Genomic DNA, 14,107 nt, shown 5'->3' with positions numbered 1-14,107 from the left:
TCCTTTACAGACTGTAACCACCTATCTCACGGTTGTGAGACGTGGTTATGGCTGAAATTTTACCGCGATTTCGCTGGAAGCGGGTGCAATTTTTCAGATTATATATATATATATATATAGTTTTGAAATAATACGAAATTTTTAAATGAAAAAATGTTATTTTGGGATTTTCCATTATTTTTTAGGATGTCAAAATTGAAATTTTCTATTTTTCATGAAAAATCAAAAGGTTTTATGATAATCTTGTAGGCCATTCAAAAATCAACATTTTTCTCTTACATTTTTTTTATATCATGCGTTATTTGGCTTCAAATGTTCATTTTCCTGTTTTTTTTTAATTTTGTAAATGCTATAACTTTGGCCTGCTCCGCTTTTACTTGTTCATGCCTGAGTGACAACTACAGACCCCGCGCACCCCGCGTAGCTCCTATAGAAATAAGGGCTACTAAAGGGTTTCACTGTACTATGAATATTCGTACAGAGAATTTTTGGATTTTGAAAAAAGTAGTCTCAAATATATTCAAAATGCGCAAACTTTTTGAATTTTTATCCAAAATGGCTAGCTAACGAACCTGAAATTTAGTTTAGGAAACTAAAAGAGTGTACTAAAGGCCAATCTAATAGATTTTTTTTTTTTAATTTATGGTGGAAACAGACAGACATACAAACCTACATAGCGACAGACACATTCGTAAAAAACTGTTTTTTAGAATCAGGGGGTCTCAAGACGTAGAAATTTGACCAAAACTGGGGTGGGGGGGGGGGGTACACAAATATAATACCTTCTCTGATGAAAATGCGAAAATTAATTTTTAAAAATTGCTAAAGGCAAAAGACAAAAGTATGATGAGTTTCCTACGCGAAGAATGTTTAACTCAGGGAAGAAAAGTCTTATTAGAAAAAAAATTAATGTTTTACTTAAAAATGATAAATTTTCAGCCCAAAATAAAATAAATTTGTAGTTAAAAAAATACATTTTCCCTGAAAAAAATTTAAAATGTACATACATTTTTTAATGAAAAAATTGAATTTTGAACTACAAAAGTTAAGTTACAACGAGAAAAAATTTTATTTAATTTTAAAAAGTTGACTTTATAAAAGTATGAAAGTTTCAATGAAATAGTTGTATTTATACATAAGGTCATGCGATACTTTGTCGTGTGGTCAATCGGATACAGTGCCTCCGGCTTTTTTTCACAAAAGTGAAAATGTTTAAAAACTGAATTCGAAGACGCTATAAAATATCATAATGGACGACCCCGGACTCTTTTTTGAGGAATAATAACTACAAAAATTCATTGTGCTAAATAAAGTTTTTATGCATGTGCATTATTTTGAGGTTAGGATCGTTTTCAGCTCTGTCATTCCGACAATTTGGAAATTATTTATGAAATAAACTTTTTTGATTTCCTACAAACAAGATTAGTTCCGGGACATTAGTTACTATGTTTATTTGTAAGTACAAAGTTTTCGGCCAAAAATATTGTGTACCCTGGCGGACCGAAGGAACCGAATGGAGCCTCTACAAAGTGCCCGTAGAGACCCCATTGGTTCCCCATTCGGTTCCTTTTTAAAAAACTCTTTTTTAAAAAATTCGGATTCTACGTTAAATTTTCTATTGGAAACTCACGTAGTAATCGCGATACTTTTTTTTGCAGCGGTGAAAAGTTAAAAAAATTATATAAAGTCTATAACGCCTGTTGACTGCTACTTACAGATGATGCATTTGAAGTGTATCAGTCAACAGGCCTTATACGTCTTATATTTTTTCAAACGTTTTACCGTTGCAAACAAAAATATTGCGATTATTCCGTGACCTTCTATAGGGAATTTCAACGTAGAATCCGAATTTCAAAAATTTAAAAGTTGATTTTGATGTTTTTTTTAGTTTTTAAAAAAGGAACCGAATAGGGACCCAATGGGGTCTTTACGGGTACTTTGTAGAAGCTTCATTCGGTTCCTTTGGTCCCCCAGGGTAGTTTGAAAGTAAAGTTCGAGAGAATTGTAACACACATAACCTCGAAAGATACAAACAAGTTTTCAGCAGAATAAAAATCTTTTGGAATTAGCCCACAGATAGTGTACAGGGACGTCCGTTAGCATGTTCACTACCATTCCCCAGATTCTGAAGACAAAATATTGATTAATCTAGGAAAAAAACCGGGGGAATCTAACACAAAGCAAAAGCAAATTTTTTTGGAATTAACCCACAAAAAAGTGTGCATGGACGTCCTTTAGCATGTTCGCTATAATTTCCCAAATTTTTAAGACAAAATAGTTATTATTCTAGAAAAAAGCTGGGGGAACCTACAACTTGTAAAATCGATAATTCTCTAAGTATCACATGCCCTAAAATAATTAAAATTTCGATTAAAAGAGACATATTTTGAAGAAAAAAGCTAGTTTTTTATCAAAAAAGCCAAATTTTTGAGTTTTTTAACCAAAAAAGATTAGTTTTGAACAAAAGAAATGAATTTTCAAGCAAATAATTTAATTTCAAAATAAAAGAGATTAATGGACAAGCAAAAATGTTGCGTTTTGAACCAAATAGCTGAATTATCAAGCTAAAAGGTGCATTTTTTAGAAGATAGACATTGTCAATTAACTAATTTTATTAGAACTAAACAAGTTTAGATAAATTCACAGGTATGCATCTTAATGAAGTTAATTGTTTCGCTTTAATTTATATTGGAATCTGGAAAAAAGGTTGCCGATCTTGTGTCGCAATATTTGTAGAGCAGGGAAAATTAGAAAGAAAAAGAAACTACTTTTAATTTTTTAATTATATTTTTTCGTGTTTAAAAGTCAACTCTTTTCTAAAACATGTATCTCTTTAGCTTCAAAATTCAACTATTTCGTTGATAGTTCATCTTTTTTTGTAGAAACTTAATGTTTTTTGGTTGAAAATTAAACCACTCTGGTACCTATATATTGATTTTATTTAAAAGAATTAATTCCTTTCTTATGCTCCTATTTTCGTGAAAATTACCTATTTTCAATGTTTGAAGATAAGTTTAGGCTGTGAATTCTGTAATTGGAATTTGTTGGTTTATTGCAGGCCTCACAATCCCTATACCCCCTATTATATCCTATACTGAGTCGAGGTCACTAACGATCCCTAGTTTAAAAATTTGGTCTCTGCGGCACCAAATTTTCAGCCCATAACGTAACTTCAAACCAATTTTTAATACGAGTAAAGGTTTTTAGATTCAGGCATGTAAAAAAATCATAGAAGTACATTATTAAAGATTCAGGAAATATCATCACAGAATTTTCCGTAATTTTATAATATTTTACTAGACTATAAAGAATTTATTCGTAAGAAATTAGATATTTCGTAGATTTTTAAGCCTTAAAGAGATTCGGATTCGGATTAAAGAGATTCTATTAATTTATTCTGAGTTCTTTTAAATTCTTTTGATTTTTCTAAATTCAATTGAATTCTTCCAAATTTTCGAAATTGTACTAAAATCAATGGATTTTTTTTATTTTTTTAAAGTTTTAATTTAGTTAATTCTCAAGATCAATAATGAAAATGCGCAAAGAAATTTTTAATCGATTTTGATAGGTTAATGTGATTTAAAAGTATTTTAAGCATTGTAGGGAATTTAAAATTATTTGAAAGAATTATTAATTGATTTGGATCCATAATTGAAATGGCCCAAGGCTTGGGAATATTTTGAGGCATTTTTTACAATTCCGTGCCATTTACAAGAGTTTGTACAAATTTCAAGGGATTAAAAAAATTACTTTAGAATATTTTAGTTTATTCTAAAATATTCCAAGGCATTCCAAAGAGGTTTAAACTAATTTCAAGGGATTTCCAAAGGTTTTAATAATTTTGATAGATTTTAATATTTTAATAGATCTCAAAAATTTATTCGCAAGAAAAGTGAGGGATTTTGTAGGGCTTCAAAGATTTGAAGAAATTTGAAAATGTGCTTTGCAATTTATTTTGAATTTACCCTGAATTGTTATTAATTTATCCTAAATTCTTTTAAATTCTTCTAAATTTACTCCATTCTATTCATTCGACAGATTTGAAAATAAATTTTGTTTTATTCATCTTGACATATTTAAAACTCACCCTAAATTCGGAGTCATTTGATCAAATTCATTTGGATTCTCTTTAATTTTTTCCCAATTAATTTTAAACTCATTTTTGAATTTATTGAATTATGATTGCACAAAATCTTGAACTGTTTTATTTTGAAAGCTGTTAGATTGAATAAGTTTGTTTTGGAAATCATATATTAAAAAATTTTTAAACTAATGGAAAATTGTAAAATTTAGAATGTTTTTTTTTAAATATTATATTTATTTTTTATGATATTAGCTTAAAACTATTCAACTTCTTCGTTTTTCAATTTTTTAAGAATGGTTGTGCATCAGATTCCTCAATTCGCAAAGGCCGCTTTTAATACTTTAAATTATAATTTGTTTAGTTTTCATGTTTTGAATTTGAAAACATAAATGAAAGTAAAGCCTTTTTGGAGACTCAGAAAAAAGTGGTAAACTTTTGTATACTAAAAGTTTAAAAACGGCCTGCCATATGAAAAAAATGTGTGAAGGAAATTTTTTAGCTCAAACAATTATTTTTAAACCATTTTTAGACTTTTTTGGGTTGAATAACTGTAGTAAATTGATTCTCTCGTATCTTGAGTCATTTTACCGAAAATTAAGTTTTTTTATTTTTAATATTATTTTTCACGATTAAAATTCTACAATTCTTGACCAATTTTGATGTTATTTTTTTGAATACTCAGAATTAAATTCTGCAGAACGTCATTAGGCCCGATATTTTAATTTCACTTTGTGATTATATAAACCAATAGAACGTCAAAATTGGACATTTTACGATTATTATTATTTTTTTCTCCGAAGAAAAGACTAAAGAAAAGTCAATTACTTTCATAAAATGCTTAACCACAACAACAAAATTTATTTTGTTTACAAGAAGCCTAAATATCTCGTAGACGTAGTATTATGAATAGAAAATAACCATTAGTTAACAATTACAACTATTATAAATATTCTAATAAACAAATTGTGTTTTTTTCTCGAAGATGTTTTTCTCTTCAAATAACTTCCAAATTAATTCTAAAATATAATAAATAACTAAAAATAGAAATGTTAAAAAATATTAATTGTTAATAACAATATTATAAACAAATACGAAATGTTAACGTTTTCCATCGGAAGAGATTATTTTTTCTGCTAAATCATGTTCAAATTTTCTGAGTGGTTATAATTCATCAAGAAAGTGTGGCAATAACTCGATAGTTCGTCATGATTATTTTAATGCATCTCGATAGTAGTGCTTAATTAAGTAACTTTTGCAGTAATTATGCATTAAAAGTATTATTAAATAATAATAGAGACTTGCGACTCTCTTGTGATGCTTGTTGCCAGGAAAGAACTCTCGATTAGCAACAATGAAAGACTTAAATCACAAACTAATTGTGTCATCTGATCTCTACATGACCGATTTAAGACAGGAGTGGGAGAAAGATGCGACAGAACTTGATCCAGAGATCATAAAATATTACAAAAATTCAAATGAAAAAAAAATTCCAATGAGATTCATTGAAGAAAGGAATTTTTCTAATAAAGTATCATAGTATAGCAAAATAACATCGCAAAATAGTTTTTCTTTTATATTTTGTTTCTATGTCACAATCCTCTATTATTATTTAATAATAATTTTCATTTAGAATTACTGAAAAAGTTACTTAATTAAGCACTACTATCGAGATGCATTAAAATAATCATTACGAAAAAAATCGCTTATTCAGACGCAAATTTGTACAGATGACTGTTTATTTTGAATTTTGTTAATAACAATAGCAATAGCGAGTTTTTGTCACACTATCTTGATGAATTTTATCCACTTCGAAAACTGCAACATGATTTAGCAGAAAAAAATCATTTTTTTCTGATGGAAAACGCTAAATTTATGAATTTGTATATCATATTGTTATTAACAAAAAGACTACTTAACATTGATATCTTTTGCAGCTATTTATTATAATTTAGAATCAATTTGAAAGTTGGTTGATGAGAAAAACATCTCCGAAACAAATAAAATAACACAAGTTGTTTATTAGAATATTTATAATAGTGGTAATTGTTAACTAATGGTTATTTCACATTCTTAATACTACTTCTACGAGATATTTAGGCATTTTCAATCAAGATAAAGTTTTTTTGTGGATAAGCACAGTATGGAAGTAATTGTTGATATTAATTGTTTATAAAAATTAACCTAAATCTTAAACCTAATATTCATATTCCTGAAACATATCTGCAATAATTCTGATAAATAACTTCTTAAGTCTTTTTTTCGGAAAAAAAAATAATATTCGTAAAATGTCCAATTTTGACGTTTTATTTTTTCTTATATTTATTGTGAGGGTCATGTAACGAGTATAGTAGCTGATCAAATTATAAAGGATGGTTTGTGCCCTTGCAAAGAGTGAGGGAAGAAAAAATTTTATTTATGAAAATAATGATTATCGACGGACGCATTTAGGCTTGACAGCTGTTTAGTGCTGCTTTGACATAGCTAATACGTATGTCAGACCAAATTGGTTTATTTGCATTTCAAGTGCAAACATTAACTTTTGCATTATTTGTGCACAATGTTCGTGAGCGTTTTTTGTTTTTTTTCCCTCACTTTAACAAATATAAAGCTCATAACTAGCCCATTGACATTGAAAATTGCTTGCAGGGTTTTACAGCACGTTCGGTATTTCTCCAAAATAGTAATTTAAAAAAACACGTTTTCACCATTCTAATTATTTAGGATCAGAGGCACATTGCTGCATGCTTTCTATTTAGCGTGCCAAATTTTTAACACGATATCTCATTCCGTGTGAACGTAAGTTGAGAAAGAAAAGTACCGATCTAATTTTCACTTGTATTTCCTTGTAAAATTTTTTAAAATTTCCACCGGAAAAAAGCAGAGACATGAACTTCATTACCTCCTCTTCCATTTCCCAAACTTTCAGAGCGATACCTCATTCCCTTTAGACGTAATTTGTGAAAGAAAAATTAAGGACCAGGACCGATATCGACACGATCACGACTCGTTCCCAGCCTCCGGTATCGGGTTTGGATCGTGTCAGTTTTAGCTCGACTCGACTTTGAATCCGGAAATCGATATATCGGCTCTGGATCGGGTCGGGTTTTCGATACTCCTTCGGAAGATGTGCTGTTCTCACTTGAACCAAGCGGAGAGGGAAATTTATCAATGGTTTGACGTAACTCGTTCCCCCCTAACCCCTCCAGCGCCTAGTTAAACCGGTTATGACTAAAGTGAAAATCCTGAAATTTATTTTCCCCATAGATAGTGGAAGATTTGTACTTTGGCTTAGTATTAATGGCGCAATATTGTACTGTTTATTTAAAAGTGGCAAATATGAATTAGATATTGAAAAGTGAGCAACTTCCAGCTAAATTGTTTTAAATAGAATGCATTTGATTGATTCTTGAAAATTTCAGAGTACAAATTTTCGGCAAAATAGTTGAAATAAACATGAAAAATTTTGACAAAGAGGCAATGTTGTTGGAAGAAGCTTGAATTTTCAAACAAGAAAGATGAATTTTCTACCATAAATAATAAATTTGCAATCCAAAAGACTAATTTTTAACAAAATAGTGAAATTTTTGACTAATTATATGAATTTGTGAGAATTTAGTTAAACTTTCTTCCTAGCAGTTTCATTCACAAACCAAATATGTACGATAAATTCTCAATTAAAACTTCAAAAGTTGAATTTTCAATAAGAACTGGAATGGTTTAAGTGTTACTCAAGAAAATTACTTTTTAACCTAAAAAAGCAGTTTTCAACAAAATAGTTAAGTCCCTCAATCCATCAATTGAAATGTTAACAAAGAAATACAACTTTTAATAAAGTACTTTAATACAAGAATTTTTAGACAAAGCGTTAAATTTTCAAATGACACCGTCTTGGCATGCCAAAATAAAACCTTCCGTCACATCCTGAATGCTGCTCTGTGGCACGCCCAGGTATGTATAAGTCTCTCCAGCGCAAAGGTGTTGTATAGCGCTTCTATCAACGAGCTCAGGATCTTCAGGGATGCCATTAGGTTTTCCTCGCTTCAAATAAACCTTGGCGCATTTGCCTAACCCAAATTCCTTTCTAATTTCCTTAGTATATCGTTCGACAATCCCTAGAGCTAGATGCAGTTGCTGTTTGTTTTTAGCATAAATCTTAAGATCGTCCATGTAAACTACATGTGTGACCTTGAAATTTCGATCTGCAGGTTTGCCGCACAAGTACCCATCGGAATGGCGACGTGCTAGAGATAGTGGCAATAATGTAAGGCAAAAGAAGAGTGGGCTCATGGTGTCGCCCTGAAAGACACCTCTCTGAAAGGTGACCTTGTTAGTTGTCACACGATTTTTTCCAGATAAGATAGTAAATCTGGTTTTCCAAAGCGGCATCAATCTCTCTATACGCCTAACGATTTGCGGATGAACCTTTTAAGGGCATGTGATATTTACAGTATACCCGTCTTTTTTTCCAAAAAAAATGAAAATGTTTAAAAACTAATTTCGGAGATGCTATAAAATATCATAACGGACGTCCCCGGTCCCTTTTTTAGGGATAATAACAAACAAAAATTATTGTGCTAAATAAAAATTTTATGCATAGGCATTATTTTGAGGTTATGTCGTTTTTCATCTCTACCTTTCCGATAATCTGGAAATTATTTATGAAATAAGCTTTTTTGATTGCCTGCAAACAAGGTTAGTTCAGGGAGATTAGTTACTATGTTTATTTGTAAGTCCAAAGTTTTCGTCCAAAAATATTGTGTACTTTGGAAGTAACGCTCGGGTGAATTGTAACACACATAACCTCGAAATATGCACGCACGTTGTTAGCAATATCAAAAATTTTTCGATAAAAAAACACAAAAAAAGTGTGCGCGGACGTCCGTTAGTATGTTCGCTATCATTTCCCAGATTTTGAAGGCAAAATATTTCTGATCCTAGGAAAAAAGCCGGGGAATCTAACACTGAAAAAATCGATATTGTTTCCTAAGTTAAATTAAAACTTTTTTTAATTAAACCACAAAAAAGTGTGTGGGGACGTCCGTTAGCATGTTCGCTATCATTTCCCAAAGTTTTAAGATATTTATTATTCAAGAAAAAAAAGCCGGGGAACCTAAAACTGATAAAATAGACAATTATCTAAGTATCACATGCCCTTAAGCTTTCCAAAAGACAGATGATAAGTCTATGAGAGTTCGAATCGAAAACTTTCCGATAATCAATCCAGGCCATCGATAGGTCACGCTGGTAAAATGCTGCATCTTTGCAGACAGATCTATCGATGAGCGGGTTCTCCCGACAACCCGTTACGCCTTTCTTGGAGCCTCGTTGTTCACACATTTCTTGCCACACAGGTTCAATTGCGCGAACAATCCTTTCATGTAGGATAGTTGTGAATATCTTATACAGTGTGTTCAGGCAAGTGATTGGCCTGTAATTCTTCAGATCAGCTAAGTTGCCTATTTTCGGCAAAAGTATTGTGCGCCCTTCCACCAATCACTCCGGAATGGGCTCTTCCGACTTTAAATATGGATTGAAGGAAACTTCTTCCACGAGAAGGTTTTGATACAATGAGAGCACTACACAACTCCTTGAAGCTATTTAGGTTATCTGAGTCTTCGTCCACTCTATGCTGCACTTCGTAGGCTTCTCTCCAAAATACTTCGACCTCCACTGGTTTGGGCGGGTGGTCGACAGTAACTGGAGGGTCTTGGAAGAGTCGAGATGGGTCAGAGAAACTCTTGATTTTCTGTGACCCACCACTACCTCCGCTCTAGACTTCTCTTAGCGTCAGATAGTATCCGTATTCTCTCAAAAATATGCGGCCTGATGGTCAGCAGCTTTAACTTGTTAAGTGTGTGATAACGGGTCCGGAGTTCGCGCGCGAACTTTCGAACCTTGGCGGTAAAATTCCTGCCAGATGTGATGTAGTCAATCACACACTGAATACGGGACGCGTACTGTCTTGCCCAGCCTATTTTTATGGCAAGTTGATGCATTCGTCTTTTGGTCTTATGATCAATCGTTGGTTTTATTTTACGGTTCGCATCGGCCAAAGCTCTCGCTGCATTATACACACAATAATAGATAGCCTAGAGGTCGTATTCTCCGGAAAAATGTCCACGAAGCTCGTCATCTATTTCAGCCAGTTCTTTAGGCTTGAGAGAAACCTTGGTCTTGATGTTTCTCCGGGTCATAAAGCATCGCTCTTCCTCTATTGGATGTCTGCCCGCGGTTGGTCTCAGTGTCGCCTCTCTTTCTCTGTTGCCGGTTTGTTCTAGCTGTGGTAGAGTAAGCCTTCCGCTTGCATAGCCCCTATATCGGAGTAGTTCGGCATGGTTTCGCAGACGTTGCTGCGAAAAGTGCTATAGCTCCGGGTGTTCCTCGCATCACAGAACATGCAGCCGCACCATGTAACCCCGTTCAGGGGCCACATTCGCATCGTAACACTCTAGCAAGTCGTGACTCAGTCGCTCCGACCACCTAAAGGTCCCAAGATTCCGCCGATCCATCGCATTGAATCCATTTCCATTGGCTTCAGCAGCTCTAGAGTGGTCGGCATTGTTGGCCGACCCATTGTCGGGAGCCCTACGCGTTCTGTTGTTTTGAACCGCTCTTAGTACAACTATATTTGGTGTTGTCATTGTTGTTCCCACGAGAGGCTAGGAAAAGGGGTTCGTCCATCCTTGTAGAGCCCTGCATGCAAGGATAAGGCTGCGTACTCTGAGAAGTCGCCCGGTACCCTAGTGTCACCGTTCTAGACACCTCACCCAGGTGCCATTCAGCTTTCGGCACGGTTTTCACACCGCTTGGGTGTTAATTCCTTCGGGACCACCCCTGAACAATTGTACGCGACTGCCTATTTATTTTTGTAACCATATTCAGCAGAAACCCTGGGTACAGGGACCCTCTATCCGCAACATGAGGACGAGTTCGGTGGCTTTGTCATAGGCAACATGCTGCTCATATCTATTATTTTGAATTGCAATCTTCCTATCCATATCTATCCGACACTTATCCACAAGTATCCTTTTCTTTCCACTCCCAATCCCTATTCTAATGTTTCTTTCCAAATGAATCCTTCGCTTATACACGCGTATCCTTTTCTATCCGTTAGGCAATCTATAATCTTGTCTTTCTTTTTCAATCACTATCTTCTTATCTCATTGAATCTTTTTCTATCTTTTCTATAATCTAAGATAGCCTTATCTCCTTGAATCTCAGTCTTTCTATCTGAATGAATCCACAGGTTATCCACCTCTATCCCTTTCTACCTATTGGACAATCTTCAATTTTGTCCATAATTTTTAATCTCTATTTTCCTGTCCAAGTGAATCCCTTTCTATCTTTTCTGAACTATCAGATAGCTCTATCTTCTTGCATCCCAGTCTTTTTGTTTAAATGAATCCTTAACTTATCTACCTATATACTTTTCTATTTATTCGGGAATAACAAATTTCGTCTATCTTTTTTAATCCCTATTTTCCTATTCAATTGAATCCATTTCTATCTTTTTTTAAATATGAGATAGCCCTATCTTCTTGAATACTAGTCGTGCTATCCAAACGAATTCTCCGCTTATCCACGTGTATCCTTAGCGAAGCGCGTGTTAGTTGATGAACATCCCTGACTTAGTACCTGCAGGTTCCCAGTAGGTGGCTGACTGTAAAAGTCAGACACAAGTGAAATCACTTGCACCGTCTATAACTGAAAGGTCAGCAGACGCCTTTGCTGAGTGAAACTTCGAATAGTACGTCGTAAAGCTAAGGAATTTTGTTGTAGGTATATAAACTCTTGCTAGTTTAATACTATTTTGCAGGAGTTTGAAATTAGAAATATATTATTTTCGAAACGGATAAGAATTCTACATTTTTGAGTGGATTCGAATGATTAGAAATTAAAACGATATGTCGTTGATAGTTGGTAGTCTTGGATAGATAAAGATAGGCATTTGTGAACAACAAAGATATAAAAAGATAGGCCCATGGGACCACAAGGGATAGAGTCAGTAATAGAGAGAGATAGAGAGTTGTGAAAAACATGGATAGAAAAGATAAACAGTTGCGACTGTAAGCGATAGTCAGGGATACAAAGAGATAGATCTAAGTAAACGCGATGGATAGGGTATGGAAAGAAAAAGATAGAGTTTGTGGGATGCAAAGTGTGCATTTGAGATGGATTGAATATCTCCATCTTTTCCTATCCATACGTTTCTATCTTTTTGAATCTTTGTACTTCTAGCAGGGTATCCTTCCCATAATGAAATACAGGGCAAAGTCTTTGGTTTCAAGCCAAAGAAGTAGACAGTGGTGGGGGTTCCACACCCGGACTCAACTCGTACATAATGTTTAAAGTCGCAGGACTCAACTCGTACACAACATAGGGATTATGGACACAATTCACCTGCACCGCATTTGTCCCTACTGTGCACCGCTACTCGCTACGTCACAAACACATCTGGCGACGGAGTATCGAAAAGCCGACACGATCCCGAGCCGATATATCGCCTTCCCGAGCCAAAGTCGAGCCGAGAGAAAACCGAGCACGAGTATCGGAAACACGATTCCGACCCGAGAAAAAACCGACGCGATGCCAACCCGATCACGAGACAGTATCGTATCGAACGGCCCCACTACTCTCGTCACATGGCTTTTAAGTAATATTTATTCACATAATAGATAGTACCAATCGAAACGCAGGATTTAACACTAAAGACCAGAACCTTTAAAAATTACGTAAGATTTTTCTCTTTCCACATTTGTCAACAATTTTAAGAAACTATTTTTACCTCACACTCTTTCCTGAAACAATCCTCCGCAGTTTCAGTGTTCGCTGCAGGTTCTTAATACAGATCATTTCCTTCTTCCGATTTATCCTCTTCACTCTCAGCTTACTGATATTTTCCAGAAGTTTCGATAGTCTCATCATTACCCATATGAAAAGTATACAGTTGAAGATACAATTTGGTTACCTTTTAAATATGATAAAAATATACAAAAACAATGTTTTTTTTTATTTGTTGAACATAATACTGATTTTCTTAAAAAATTTACCTTTTTTCGAGACAAATTCTTATACCTATACCATGAGGATTGAGGAATTCGATCTTGTGAGTTAGGCTGCAAAAACTCTTTGTATCTCCTGCGCTTCACAACCCTATCATTGTTAATCTGAGAAATTATTTTCATTTTTAAATAATAAACGAAATAAAATATAATATATTTATATCTATTTAATTATTGTAAATGTATTAACTTTAAAGTTTTAGTGTTTATACTTTCATAACTTGTACATGTACACATGGAATACTGTCACATAGCGAAAATGAAAATACTTTGCTGATTATAATCCTTGCCTGCCACCGTGGGTTAAAAAATACTCCATGCCTATATTTTCTTTCATTTAGGTATCTAAATTCAATAAGTGGGTCTATAGCAACATTTGTCAATATTTAGGGAGTACAACTACACTTCAGGCTAAATAGCATCACGCTGGGTTGATTCGTATGTTTTTTATAGCCGTCTAAAATTGCATGTCGTATAAAAATACATCCATGTGGCAAGTACGTTTGAAATCAATATTTTGGAATAATTTTTTTTTAGTGGCTACCCAGGAAGAAAAAACGATTCTCTTCTGTAGAATGGGGTTCGAAGGCTTTTGAATTGCATATCTGTCACTGGAATTCCAAATTTGCCGTCGATTTGTTTTTCAAAGACATTGAGTCATTATAATTTTCTTTACTAACTTATATGCCATAAAAGACTAATAATTGAAATAGCAAAAAGAATCTAGGAGACCTGCGCATGATTTCTTTTAATTTTTCGATAATCTATCAATTTAAAAAATCGTGTGAAATATGGCAGCTTAACCCCCAAAAAGTAGGTCTCATTAAAAAAAAATTAAACCGATTCAATATAACTTTGCTTGAAATGGTCATTGCAGTGCATTTTTCCTGGGTATCGACTTGAGATATACTAAATATAGATATTTCACTTCGTTAAATAAGGCCTGCTCGTCTGCCATCTT

The 14,107-nt window shown here is 33.6% G+C and overlaps 1 long non-coding RNA gene across 1 annotated transcript in view; it reads right to left on the bottom strand.

Moving 5' to 3' along the window:
• Positions 1–13,027, bottom strand: part of LOC117171211 — a 19,586-nt gene extending 6,559 nt beyond the window's left edge. The window contains exon 1 of the long non-coding RNA XR_004466855.1: positions 12,870–13,027. This is a non-coding gene — a long non-coding RNA (uncharacterized LOC117171211). The remainder of the gene's footprint in view (positions 1–12,869) is intronic.
• Positions 13,028–14,107: the final 1,080 nt, after the last annotated feature.

This window comes from Belonocnema kinseyi, chromosome 4 (genome assembly GCF_010883055.1).
Source record: "Belonocnema kinseyi isolate 2016_QV_RU_SX_M_011 chromosome 4, B_treatae_v1, whole genome shotgun sequence".
Lineage (NCBI taxonomy): Eukaryota > Metazoa > Arthropoda > Insecta > Hymenoptera > Cynipidae > Belonocnema > Belonocnema kinseyi.
This window is presented reverse-complemented; position numbering and strand designations above follow the sequence as displayed.